General features: G+C 48.8%; 1 protein-coding gene across 14 annotated transcripts in view; it reads right to left on the reverse strand.

The window, feature by feature from the left end:
• CUX2 (cut like homeobox 2) overlaps positions 1-14,182 on the reverse strand; it is a 322,707-nt gene that overhangs the window by 198,296 nt on the left and 110,229 nt on the right. The window contains exons 1-2 of one of the 14 annotated variants that reach the window (XM_041729265.1): positions 7,752-7,870; positions 2,104-2,235 (exon numbers count right to left, since the gene is read on the reverse strand). The exons of 11 other annotated variants lie outside the window; for them this stretch is intronic. The gene's annotated coding sequence lies outside the window, so the exon portion shown is untranslated. Of the gene's footprint in view, positions 1-2,103; positions 2,236-7,751; positions 7,871-7,990; positions 8,096-14,182 lie in introns of those variants that run through there. 2 more of the 14 variants (XM_041729264.1, XM_041729266.1) reach the window with 2 other exon arrangements.

Consider the following 14,182-nt stretch of genomic DNA (forward strand, 5'->3'; position numbering starts at 1 on the left):
CCAATTCAAGGAGGGCAGGCATGGAAACATCTCCCCCAGACAGGGTTACTGTGCTCATTTTTCAAAGAGCAAAGAAACTGACATGAATATGGCTTCAGAAGTTGAGGCCTGCCTGCTTCTGACACTCAGGCACATCCTGAAACAGGGACCAAGAACAGTTGCCCATTGGCTGTGCCACTGCATTTGGCACTCAATCATATTTTATTTTCTATTTGCCTCTATTTGTTTCATGGGTTTACAGCCAACTTAACCCTCTCCCTCACCAAGCCATGAGGTAACCAATGGCTGCAGCTATGGATTAAGTTTTTTTTTTTTAAGATTTTATTTATTTATTCATAGAGACACAGAGAGAGAGAGAGAGAGAGGCAGAGACACAGGCAGAGGGAGAAGCAGGCTCCATGCAGGGAGCCCGACACGTGGGACTCAATCCAGGGTCTCCAGGATCACACCCTGGGCTGTAGGCGGTGCTAAACCGCTGCGCCACCGGGGCTGCCCTATGGATTAAGTTCTACCTCTGAAAAGCAAGCAAATCCCATTTCTGGGCCTCAGTTTCCCCATTTGTCAATGAAAGAGGGTGGTGTGAAGTTAGAGAGCCCTGGGTTCTGATTCCAGCTTGGCTACTTCCTCAGAGACAGTGTGGGCAAGTACAGAACTGCTCCCCCACCTCAGTTTCTACATATGTGAAATGGGTCAATGCCGTGACGCTCCCTAGGGAATGTGGTTAGAAAGTGTGAAGCTCACAGAGCAGGTATCTGACAGATAGTAGATGCTATTTCCATCTAAATTCCCCTTATTTCTCACCTAGTGGAGCCTTCTAAAATCACTGGCTTCTCCATTATACCGAATGCATCTGGTAGGAGGGGTGTTGTCCGACAAAAATCCTTGGAGTTGAATTTTGCCTTGAAGTGGGTAGACCCTGTGCTACCTAGATGACCTCCCCAAGGACAGGGACATATCTGCATTGTTACTGCCTTGGGCACTGTTTGGCACAAAGGGATTTTTGTGTATAATATCATTTATTTGCTTTCCATCTTTGTGTATTTTTAATTTCAGGCATTACAGGTTCTATCCCAGACCTTTCTGCCTGCCATGGCAGATGCCCCTGTCCTCCAAACTCCCCTGAGCCAGGGCAGATGTAGTAAACACGGTGGCAGCTGCAACATGAGGCTGAAGGTGAAGCATGCAGCTCCCCGGAACTCCTGGAGGCAACAAAAGAACTCAGTGGGGAACACAGAGAAAAGAATTGTAAGTGACGTCTACATGACATCTTTGCCTGATTGAATTAGGCAGGGACTCTTGAGTAAAGATGTATGTGCCCCAATAAAATGTCAATAAAGTTCCCACAGAGAAGAAACTAAGGTTGCCCAAGGACTTGACCAATCCACATCTGGTGGGTGGGCTGTGCAAGGGGTCTGCAGGCTTGGGCACAGAAGACTGCCAGGGCACATCAGGCCTTGATTAAGGGATGGGGTGACTGTCACCAGAAGCTATACGTTTGAGTGCACCACAGATGTTATAAAGGGCCTCAGTTTCCTGATCTGTAAAATGAAGACAAGGTGCAGATTCAATGAGATGGTGTAAGTTAACACTTAGCACAATGCCTGGCACATAATCAGTGCTCCACCGAAGGAGGAGGTGTTACATGTCATGACTGCTTCTGAATTCCAAAAGGAACAAACGTGATAAACTCAGCTCATCCATTACCCATTTCACCTGACTTGCTCCAACGACCCTTCTACTACATCCTTGCTCTTCCCTGTCCCCCTCCCCTCTCCTTCCTGATGTTATTCACCCCTTCCCCTTTCTGTCACATCAGAAGTGTCCTCATTCAAGGCCCTGTTCTTGGAAGCCTTCCAAGATTTGCTCCATCAAAATCCATCCCCTCCTCCCTGGTGCTCCCATAGCACCTTGCTCCTCTATCAGCAAATGATACAAATTATTAGTTGTTAGTATCATCACTGTAATAGGAGCTGCCATTAATCACCACCAAGAGAAACTCTCCATCTTCTGAACAACACCCCACAGCAGGTATCACTGTTCTCTCCATTTCACAGACAAGAAAACAGAGTCAACAAAGAGGTCAAGCCACTTGCGCAAGGTCACCTAGCCAGTAGGCAGCAGAGGCAGACTTCAGCCCATCTACATGGCTCCGAAGCCCTTCCTCTTCTTCTGCTGAGTGCTCTTTTAGCAGGGAGCCTGTGTGCCCCATTTCCTGTAGGTCCTGAGGAAGAGGCCCTAGAGGGAGAAACAGAGCAGAGCACACACGTGTGTACACACACAGGCACACAGCTTTCTGGCTTCCCACAGCAGCCTTCTCCTGAATTTCAAAACATCTCCCCTTTGCTGAGTCACCTTCCTAGGAAGAGGGGGAGAGAAATCAATACTTGTTGCCTATCAACTCAGTTATCCAATCAACCAGCATCAGCCCCCAAGGCTACAGCCGATTATTCCAAAACCCCCAAACCCCATTTCATTATAGTTAAAAAGAACATTTCCTTTTAATCACCCCCAAATATTTCTGAGGCAGCGGAAAGGAATAAGACTGCCCGGGGAGAAGAGCAGATGACACATCTTTATGCAGAAGGGCACAGCGCAGCATGCAGGGGCAGTAGGCCCTTCTCTGCGGGGGGCCTGCCCAGTGCTCAGTGGGGCTCTCAGGTCTATTTTGGAGGCAGTGATGAGCTGCTTACAGGGCTGACCGGCCAAAGGCAGCTACTTAGAGGACACCAGGCCACAAGACATGGCATTGAAAGCCTGGCCAGGAGAAACAGAGTGTTTCAAGAGAAGCCACCAGGGCTGAGGTTCCCATTCATTTTCTGTATGAGCCATATGGCCCCCATGCCTCCGCTCCTTCCTTATAAAGAAGCACTGACGTTCTCTGAGGGCCACAGCAGGCTGCAAACTCAGGTGGTCCCAAAAAGGACAGTCAAGGTAAAGAGCAAGTATTGAAGTAGAAGTTAAGGTAAGTGGGACAGGGGCCCCTCTGACACTTAGTGCTCTGTAGTCTTGGTGTGTCTTTGAAGCTCACTGGGCTGCTGTTCCCTCATGTTAGGTGGGTATTGAGTTTATAATCTCCCTTTCTATCCTGACTCTGAAAACAGCATGGCAGTGGTAGTAACAGTAACAGTACTGGTAACAGTTAAGTCAGTGAGCACTCACTGTGGACTGGGTCCTTTCCTTAAATGCATTGTGTGAATCATCTTACTTTACAGATGAAGAACTGGCAGCACTGAAAGGTGAAGTAACTTGCCCCATATCACACAGCCGGAGTGCACAGAGTTGGGATTTGAATCTGGGAGAGCCTGGCCTCTGAACTGGGCTCCTTCCTTCCTTCCCACCTCCCCAACTGGTCTGGGTGAGGTCCAGGCTTTGGGACCCAACCATAAATGAATGGGTTCAGCAAGACAATTCCTGGGATTCCCTTTGGACCCTGTTGACCCACGACCCCCATGAGCCATCCTGGGATTTGGCTTCTAAATTAAATACTTCTTAATGTCCCAAGTCCATCGACAAGCACTTATTAGGCATCTATCATATCTTTTATATTAGGTATAGGGAGGAGGGGAAAGAAAGGCAAGAAATGAAACTCTGGTCTGCTAGGGACCCTGGCCTGATATGATGAACACAATGCAGGTAGGACACAGCTCAATTAGATACAAAGCAGGAAAAAAGTTGCCCTAAGAAAGAGATACAATAAAAAAGACAATAAAGGCAAAAAGAAAAGGTGACAGCTATGGAGCTCAAGCAGGATTTCAAGGGCAGGTAGGTTTGAGATAGGTGAAAGAGAGGAGGACACTCATGGTGGTCAGAACAGCTTGGGCAAGTGCATGGACCTAGGGTAGACCAAGTACAATGGATCCTGGGGCTTTTGCTAGAGCTACTGGGAAAGAGGTGCTTTCTTTTCCTGGGAGGTGCCACACTGGTGAAACATGGCTGCCAGGAGAAAACCTTGGCTGAGAACAAATTGCACCCACACGGAGGAAAGCTGAACCAGGAGATGAGCAGGATGACATAACATCATTTGAGCAGCTGGATACAACCATACCTGAAGCTAGTAACTTGAAACTTTCACATCATGTGAGCCAATAAAAATCCTTTTTTGTTTAAGTTGTTTCCAGGTGGATTTCTCTCACATACAACCACAAGAATACTATCCATTATAATAGAGAGTGCCCCAATTCTCCCTCACTGTGACACAGTCCCTTTTCAGGGAAAAGTCTATTCAACATTCATGCATCAGTTCTTCCCTTTCATTTGGTCCCACAAGGTATCTCCAGGCATCCCAGCACTGAGCACAGAAATACTCAATGAATCAATGAATGACGTCCCCCTCCCCAAGAGTCAGTGCACCCCATCTGTAGAGGTCACATTCACTGCCTCAAACCAATCCCCTAGTCTTGGAATTGTGGGATAATGTCTCAGTTTTCTGCCAGTTCCTCTACCTCTGGCCATCACAATCACAGTGAAGTGATTAACCCTAGATGTTCCAGGCACCCACAGATCTGCCAAGTGTTCATTGCTAGAGGAGAGATGTCCAGATCAGGCCCCCTCCTTCCGTGGGAAGCTACCAGACTGTGCCTGAATCCAATCTCCCCCTTAGCTACAGTAAGCTCAACACAGTCCATCCACTCATCCAACAAACGTTGTTGAACAACTACTACACAGCAGACCTTTTGTTCCAAGTGTCTGAATGAGTCTGGTTATAGGACTAGGCACGGGGGCAAAAACCCAACAGAGTTTCTCTTCCATGAAATAGAAGAGGCTCCACCCCCACAAACCAATAAAAACCTGAAGATAAGAGTAGCATCTCCACTATGCAGGAAACTCACAAACTTATCTGTTAATAATAATAATAATAATAATAATAATACGTTTTAAACTCCTTAAAATAATCCCCTACCCTGCCCCACAGACACCAAGGCATCAAAGTTGAATCTTGTCAATATCTCTGGTATACTGGCAAGGAATGTTCCCTTGCAAAAAGATAAAATAGAATTACAACAGTCTTTTAAAAGGAATCACTTACCATACCAGATGCCAGGCTAAACGTTTTAGTTATACTGTTTCATTGCCTCCTTGCTACCACTCTAAGCAATGGGGAACTGGAAGCTCAGAGAGGTTGAGTAACTGGCCCAAAGTCACTCAGAAACTGGAGGAAGCAAGATTTCTACTCAGATCTGGAAGATTCCAAAACATCTCCAAACCACAGCTTTCTCCTTCATTAGTGTAGAAATAAGCAGGACCAACTTCAAGGGGTTTCAACAAAAGCTAGATGTGATAATGCACACAAAGTGTTTTAGCACATGGCCTTGCCCATGTGAAGGGCTCCGCCCAACAAGACTGGGTATTTCATCTTCAGTGTGTCTGACATGGTTTGAAGCAGGTGAGCTCAGGGCACCATGTAGGGCCAGGCTCAGTGGAAATTCCCTTCCATATGAGGCTCTCCCTCTGCTGTCTGCCACTGATGCTCAAATGCCAGTTGCCTTCTGACAAGTGCACAAAACAGTTTTGGGTGCCTACAGCCTGCTGGATCTACCCTGGCAGGGAGAACTGCCAGGTGGCTCTCTTGCCGGCTGGCTCCTGCCCCTGGCTACTGCCCAGAGTGACTTAACCCAAGTCTGCACCTACTTGCCAAATCATTGGAGGAAAGATGAGCATAGCATGTGACTCAGCCCACCCACGCAGGACACTCACCCTAGAACCCATGCCACGTTCCCCCTGGCACTCCCAGCTGGGTGCCTGGCACACAGCAGCTGCCTGACAACAGAGTAGGCAAGGCTGCAGAAAGAGTAGGTTACAAGTTGTGTTAAAAAAAAAAAAAAAAGATGATATTGTGTGCTGACGGGATGTTTTAATCTGGATTCAGGCATTCCAGAAATAACAATAGCTCATGCTCTATAGCACTCACTCTAACCTTTTATGTAAGGTAAGGGATTTAACCCTCACAACATCCCATGCAGTAGGTACTATTATTAGCCCAATTTTACATATAAGAAAACTGAGGCACAGACAAAATGACTTGTCTACAATCACACACAGGTAAGACACACTGAACCTGGGCTGTTCAGCCCACAGAAATCTCCCATGTTCAAGAAAGGATCCGAGGTAACAAATGAGAGAGAGCCCTGAGGCTGCCACATCATACTGCCCATTTTGCAGACAAGACTGAAGCTCAGAGAAGCTGAACAACATGCTCATGGCCCCACAGCATTTGAAGCCAGGCTTTGGATCTGCCTTCAGAACTGGTTCCTGATTGCGTTAAATTTTGCATGGCATTTGGTTTCTACTCCACAAAATCTGACTCCTCCACACCAGCCACCTCCTCTTGCAGAGGGTGATTCCACAAAAGACAAATCCCAATGATGGGGAGGTGAGCCAGATGGGGACAGGGGTTGAAAAGAGGTTCACCTGGCCCTACAGAAAAGCCCAACAGTTCCCTGCAGGACATGGATTTTCTGCTCTACAGAAATGACTGTGGCTGGTTGCACCACATGGGTGGGAGGGTTCAGGGCTGCTGCAGTGTGGCCATCTTGGGGAGCCCTGACTATCTACAGGACTGTGGCCAGAGCCCCTGCCACCCAGCTCAGGGGAACCAAGCCTAGGGCACCAGCCTGCCCTGGGGTCAGATCAGCAACTGTCTAGCAAGAGCTACCATTGTTGGGTATAGGTGTGCCTTGAAAAAGCACATTCTGTACCACACAATAACTTTATATTTAGAAAGCATCACCCCCTCCACAAACAAAGCACCCATGGCTTGTGTGGCCCAAGCTACAGAGGTAAAGCTTGTCAAAATATCAGCTGGAGCAGAGTGGGTTAAAAATGGCACAATCCTCAGAGACATCTGGTTTCCTGAGTCTCCGACCCAAGCTGGAGCCAGCGGGGAGCCTAGTTGCCTGTCACCAGTGCTGCAACGCTGTGCTCTGAAACCAGGGAGATTCCTGACAGGCTCTGACCCAAGGACAGCTCTGCTGGGGGCTCCATATGTGAGAGGGCAGGAGGGCACCATACGTGCTCTCACATGCAACATGCTCATTACACACACTCTCATACATTCTCTCATACATGTGCACTCATACACAGCACAGTTCGCACTCTCACATGCAATGTGTGCTCACACACGACAAGCTCTCATATGTGTATACCCACACGTAGCCTAGCTCACACACAGATGATATTGCTCATATACAACATGCTCTCACATGCATTGTGCACATGCACAGAACACACTCTCACACAACATGCTCTCCCATGTGATACACTCTCCTATACATTTCCACATGTTCAAATGCATTCTCACATACTCACATGTACACGCACTTTCCCTCACGCTCACGTGCACTCTCACATACACATGGGCATATGGGCCCATGATTACACAACTCATGTGCTTCCCTAAGATGCTCACATACATCCACGTACAAAAAAAGACATGGAGAGTCCCAGAGAAACACGCCCGGACCTATACCCAGCCATGCCCAGCCACACCCATGGCTACTTCCCAACACACACACACACACACACACACACACACACACACCTCAAGAACATACACGTACAATGATCCACACTTGGTCTTCTTGTGTGTGGACAGCCCCCCAAGAGCCACAATTCACACAGAGAAAAACACCCAAGGAGCCACACATAAGGCTAGATGCACACACAGAGACACATGGACACACACACATAAAGTCACAGCCTCCTCCTCTCACACCCCCAAGGTCTCCCAACTGAAAGCAGGCCCTGGCACTCACCCTGGGCAGGACTGTCCACACACAGGCCGCGATGCTGTCCTTCCAGCCCTGGCCTGGCAGCTGAGCCCACTCTAAGGGCCTGTCAAGCAGTACCACCAGCAAATAAAAAGCGAATGTGCAAAAATAAAACCGAAAGGCTGCGATAAAGCAGTCCCCTTCCCACAGGACTCTGCGCTGACGCAGGTTCTGCTCTCTGCAATAAACATTTTCATTCTAATTTTAAAAGACATTAGCATTACCTCTTTGGCTCTCCATCCAGCCAGACGGTACTTCGCCTGCTGGGCCACTCACAGGCCGCCCTGGGTGGTGAGGGGATACAGAGTCTCAGGCCTCACACCTGAAGCCCTCAGTTCACCCTGCATGATGGGTGCTGACCTAGGGACCTGCCGGCCACCTGGATTTGATTTACACCATGTTCATGGGATCCCAGGGATGACCACTGCATAAAGCAAAGAGATACCCCCAAACTTCCCCTGAAGAACTCTCTCTCACTCCAGTCAGGACCTCTGCAGACCTAATCCTGCCCTCCAATGTGAGCACCATACATGAGAAAGGCAGCTTTCAAATGGCGGGTCTAACCTTGGATAAACAAGAGGCTCGGTGTGAACTAGGGCACTGTTCTCCACCACCATCCCACAACTGGCCCTACCTGCAAACTCGCCTGCAACTCAAGTCTCAGCTCACACCTCCTGGTAGTGACCCAATCTGATTTCTAGGTTTGGTGAAGACTTAAGGAAGAAGGGAAACCACAATGCTAGTCTGGGGGAAAAGTGAGCTGTTTTTACAAGCTTGGAGGCCCAGACCCCAAAATATAGCATCTAGGCTCCATTCTCAGCTCTTGCCCCACTATGCTCACCCCTGAGGCCCCAGGTACTCTGAACAGAGGACTTCTGCAAAGCCCACCTCTGAGTCTTTGCCCTGCTGTTCCCTCCTCCTGGAACACAACTTCCTGTCTCTTCCCCAGAGCTGTGCCTGGTTCTTCTTCAGGTCCCAGTTTCCCAGTCACTTCATCTCATTTTGTTGGGGACCTAGGGATCCCATACTGAAGGGGGAAGACCAGTTCCTGCCTTCACTGAGCTACAATGCAGGCAGCCCCCTCCTGGAAGCATCCTCAGCCTCCCAGGTTTTGTTGAGCACCCCCCCAACCCCCAACCCCCACCCCCACTCCCACCCCGTGCCCATAGGTCCCTGGAGTCCCCACTTAGGGGACAGCTCTTCGCAGGCTGCTTCCACCTACCTGTCTGCCGTCCGTCTTCAGTTGCTATGACCAGGGGCTCCCCAAGAGTAGGCAGCTGCATGCCATGCTCGCCAGGTCTCCCCACACTGGGCACAGCATAAGCACGATGGGTGGATGTTGAGTATATAAGTGAACGAATAGCTTATGCTGGAGAAGGCATGGATCACGGTCTTCTTCCTCTCGAGTAGCACAGAGAAACTAAGAAAGGAACCTAACTAAGTCCTTGCTAAAGAGATGACACATCAGCTCCCAGCTCTTCTATACTCTGCCCTGGGGCTGGCACTGCAGCCCCCTCCAGCCGTTTCCAGCTGTTTCCACATCACTCTATTACCAATTGAGGCTCCATAGATCCCAAGCGTAAAACTGCAGGGTGGGAAAGAGAAATGTCAGCAGATGGCTCGTTACAGCCTCCCTCCAGGGCCTCTTTGAATCTCCCTTTGAAACATCCCTACATTGGCCTTCTCCTGGGCAGCCCCTGTGCCACTGCCAGGCCCACACCCCCTTAACGCAGGCCTAGATGATGGTAGGAGCCCCTCCTCAACTCCCTGATGGGTCTTACCCAATGATCCCTCCTCCCCACAGCAGCCTGGAGGCTTTTTGCAAAAGGTAATGGATCCTGTGCTCAAACCTGTCCATGGCTTCCTGTAGGTCTTAGAATCAACCCCTCAAAAACCTCACCCTGAGCCTCCAGGAAAAGCCCAAATCTGATCCAGTGTCCCAGGAGGCCCGATCTGAAACCCACCACCTGCTTCAAGCTTACCTTGATCCCAATTAAATAACCCGCCAGTCTTCAATTGCCCCTGGTTCTCAACCTCTGTCTGTGCCAGTGCCCAAGCTGTTCCCTGTGTCTGATGCTGTTCCTTGGTGTAGAATGGCTACTCTAATTCCCTGCCTGGCAAACTCATTTTTTCAGACCTGCTGCAAATAGTTTCTGTGCTGCTCCTTCCAAACTCCTGGCTTTCCATGAACCCATACAGTGTGTACCCTGTGAAAACCTCCATCTTAATATGCTGTCATGGGGGAGGGGTCTTCTCTCCCTGGTGACCCTCTTGAGAGTAGGAGTCCCATCTTATTGAACTAGGGGCTCTGCAGATCTGGCCCAGAGTAGACACATTGTGTATTAGTGATTACTGCTGTGATGAATATAATTTTTAAGCTTCCCTTGCAGCCTGGTGCCTTGCTGTAAGCTCTCATATTAGTTTGTTTCTCATAAATCAAGCCAAAAGGAAAATCCAGATGCCTCTGCTTCCTCCCCAACTCCTCATGCTCCAGTCTGAAGGTAGAGGGTTTGGGGATCAGCATGTGAGCAGTGGGGGGAAGGGTCCCTCCGAGATGACACAGGAAGCAGTGGGAAATGATGGGGCTCATCCCCCCAAGACAGGCATGTGAGTATCTGAGACTCTCACATTCAGCCCAGAACAACATGGGTCTGAGTCCTGTGTTGCTCCCCACTTCCTCCATCATTTCCCTGGAGCTCTGTCAGCAGTGGTCAGGACAAGGTTAGCATGAGGCAGGCTGTGTAGGCTTTTAAAGACATTTGGGACCCTGAAAGGGAGACAGGAAAGATTCTGAGTACAGGATCCCCAGGGGTACCATGCTCTGCCCAATGGTACCCTACTTTAAGGACTTGATACTTTATCTTGAGGAAAGAAGCTCACTCTCTAGAGGCAAGACCTTTGCTGCCCCCCATTTCCTGCAGCTGAGTCTCCTGGACAATTCCAGCTCCACTCACAAACCAGCTCAACAGCTGAGCTGGCCTTGTCTTCCGAAGAGAAGATGAAAGTTGGAAATGCAGCTGAACTGAGAACTGGGGACTTAAATCATCAGAGAAGAAGGACGGATGATGAGCACGCTATGGGGCCTTGGCAAGGGACTTCACCCTTCTGAGCCTCAATTCCCTCACCTGGAAAATGGGTGGAAGTAATAAAAATTTCTGAAATCCCACACAGGGAACACTCAACATGATGCCTGGCATTCTGCTCTGCTCCAGCTGTGAGGAGCCTTATGACAATAAATTGGGTAAACCTAACTAGTTTCTGGAGAGAAGGAAGAAAGGCCAGAGGGGAAGAGAGCAGCTCAGGACAATGAGACTTGGCCTGGGCAAGTAGGGAACTTAAGACCATAGTCCCACCCCCCCATACCCACCCAGAAAGGCTCTACTTTGTACCCTCTGGGCAGCCATGGGAATGCTAACCAGCCTTGGGTGATCATAACGCTCTGAGGGCCAGGCAGCTCCTGATTTTCCACACTGGAGAGTTGGGGGGGGGCACACATGGGGGAGCGTGCTCAGTGGCTCAGATAATCCAGGGGTTGTCACTCATTCATGAGCCATTCTCATCGTGCCTCCTGCCCCAGGACTTGCTGCCAACTCAAACTTGTGCTTGGTGACATGAAACTTCCTAGCCCCTGCACCCTTGCTGGAGGACAGGGTAGGGGTAGGGACTCCAGGCCTGAGATCTGGAGTCAGATCATAGCTCCAGCACTGAGCAGAGAGAGCTGCCACAGTTTATGGGGGGCTCATTCGAGGCCACCTCCAGTGCCCATCACTTTAGACCAGCATCCCCTGACTCTGCACAGGTCTCAGCAGGCCCCCCATTATGGCTTTGAGACCTTGAAAGAAGGCAACAGTGCTCAAAGCTGCCAAATGGAGGCTGTGAGTTCTCTCCAGTCTGAAGAGGGAAAGTAGTGATGATTATAACAATAGTAATATTAATAAAACATTAATAATAGTAACAGCCATACATACTGGACAACATCAGCTTTATACTGACCGGGACCTTATGCTGGCTCCTCTGGTAGCATTCTCTCACTCCTAAGTAGACCCTTCAGAAGTAGCATTGTTATGCTTATTTTACAAACAAGAAACTGAGATTTAAAATGGTAAAGTCATCTCTCTTATTATTCCTTCTTACAGACCAGGAAACAAAGACCCAGAGAGAGTAAGGCACTCATCTGAAGACACACAGCAGGCAACAGACCAGAATTTGATCCCAAGGTTATCTGACCTTCATGCTCTTAACCACAATTCTTTCCTCCTCAGCAAAACCCACGCTAATCATTCAACAAACAGTGGCTGAGCCTTTAAGAAACTCCAGGTAATGTTCAGGGCCGGGAGGAGTCCTGTGCTCTGGTGGCTGACCAGCTAATGGGGGAAAGACAGACTGAAGGCTCCATCACTCCTGAGGGTGATGAGGGCCAAGGAGGGGACTAGGAGAGGAATTTATAATAAAGAAGAGCTCACCATCTTCCAGAGATCAAGAAAGCCCTCCTAGTTAAACAAGATGCATTCCAAACCGCACAAAATTTCTGTACAGAGGGGCAAAACAGACATTCATTAGACAATCATGTAAATCCTTTCTTTTGCTTAAAATCGTGAGTGCCACCAAACAGCTGGGCACTGTTGTAACCAGGGCCCGGCAGGTGACACATGTCCTTGTTCCCTGTCCCTAAGATCCTCCAACCTGGAGGCAACCAAAGGTACTTACCTGACAGGAAAGCCAGGCCCTTGGCATGACCCTTGCCTCCCCCCTTGCCAGCTCCAGGTCCCTGTAAACTTCTCCTGACCTGGCCACAAGGAGGTAGCCGGAGCTGCTTACTCAAGACCCAGCCACAGCCTCTGCTTCCCGTGTTTCATGCGGCTCTTGGAATTATCGATTCTGCCACTAGAATGGCCAGGATAATTTTGCTTAGCTTCAAATACCTGGCTCTCATGAATTCTTTGGCCAGAAGGTTATAAAGCTTCTTCTAAAACATGGGGGAAAGATTAAGCCTGCTTATGGTTAATAATACACTATACCCTGTCCATCAAGCTGCCTGTCTGCTATTGAAAGTTCACTATTAGATACTTATTTAAACAGCCTCGCAAGACCTCCAAGGAAAGTGCACTTATGCATTTTTCCCCTCCTTGCTGGCATAAACGACTATAGATAAACATCAATTCACTCCTGCGGATCACAGTCACAGTAAATAAATTTTTCAGGAAGCTTGAGATCTGCACAAAGGCTCCACCAAGCTCCCATTTCACACAACATCAATGTTTGGCCTCCAAGAAATAAAAGCTCTAAGGTGCCCGTCACTAGGGCAAAATTATCAATTGTCAAGTCACTTTTAAAAGAGAAAGAAGACACAGCTTTGCAGGGAGACATTCCTCTAATACTTTAAAAAAAAAAAAAAGTTGGATGGACAGTCATTTCACCTGCAAACTAACCACTGGGACTTTTCTCCAGGTGGCCAGCCCCAAATTTCTGTCCCTGACCCACTGCCCCTCAGCGTGCCCAAGCAGCCACAGTTAGAGCAGCCAGTTCTGGCTGAGTTCAATGACTTCAGTGACTCGGGCTCCGGGGTTATTTTTACTTTCTCAAAGTGGTTTTTTTTTTTTCACTACTTTTAGAAGTGGCAGACGAGGCTTGTCTATTATAAAATATTTGTTGCAAACACACACACACACACACACACACACACACAATTTGCTCCACACACACAGTTCCTGTCTGTGTAAAAATCTCAAGTCGCTGTAGTGTGAGGGACAGGAGACAGGGAAGCTGAGACACCCGCCTGGGCATGAGGGTTTATGTAACCCTTCAGGCCTCAGACTTCACACAGTTCTGCCGAGCTGGGGTCCTCTAAGCTGGGAGCCTGGAGGACACATCATTTTAGAAATGGGGAAACCGAGGCATGGAGGGGCCTAAGGCAAGGGTAGGGAATCAGAGAAGTGGACCTGAATGTACCTGTACTTGAATCTCAGCTCCACCACCTTTCACCTGGGTAGCCTTGGGCAGGTAACTTGGGCCGAAAACTGTAATGACTCTAGGAAAAAATATGCCCCCAACTTTGAGGATTGCTAGCAGCTTTAGAAGAAATAGCCACTACCAGCTCTTTCTCTCTCTCTCTCTGTCAAATTTGACCAAGCCTCAGTTTCCTTATCTATAAAAGGGGACTTGCAGCAGTCTCTGCCACACAGGGTCACTGAGAAGATTCACTTCTAGATTCATACTCGTTAATTCTACTGTTAAAGGATTCAGATCCTCCCAGGCAAGTGCTGGCAAAGATTAGGGCTGGATCTGACAGGAGGGTGCACTATTCTTAGAGCTGCACTACCAGCCCCGATTCTAGGTCCACCAGGCAAGAAGATGGTCATGGCCATCTTCCCAGTCCCAGATTCTCTGTCCAAACAATAAGACATAGGGCTTGACAC

Source organism: Vulpes lagopus, chromosome 14 (assembly GCF_018345385.1).
Source record: "Vulpes lagopus strain Blue_001 chromosome 14, ASM1834538v1, whole genome shotgun sequence".
Lineage (NCBI taxonomy): Eukaryota > Metazoa > Chordata > Mammalia > Carnivora > Canidae > Vulpes > Vulpes lagopus.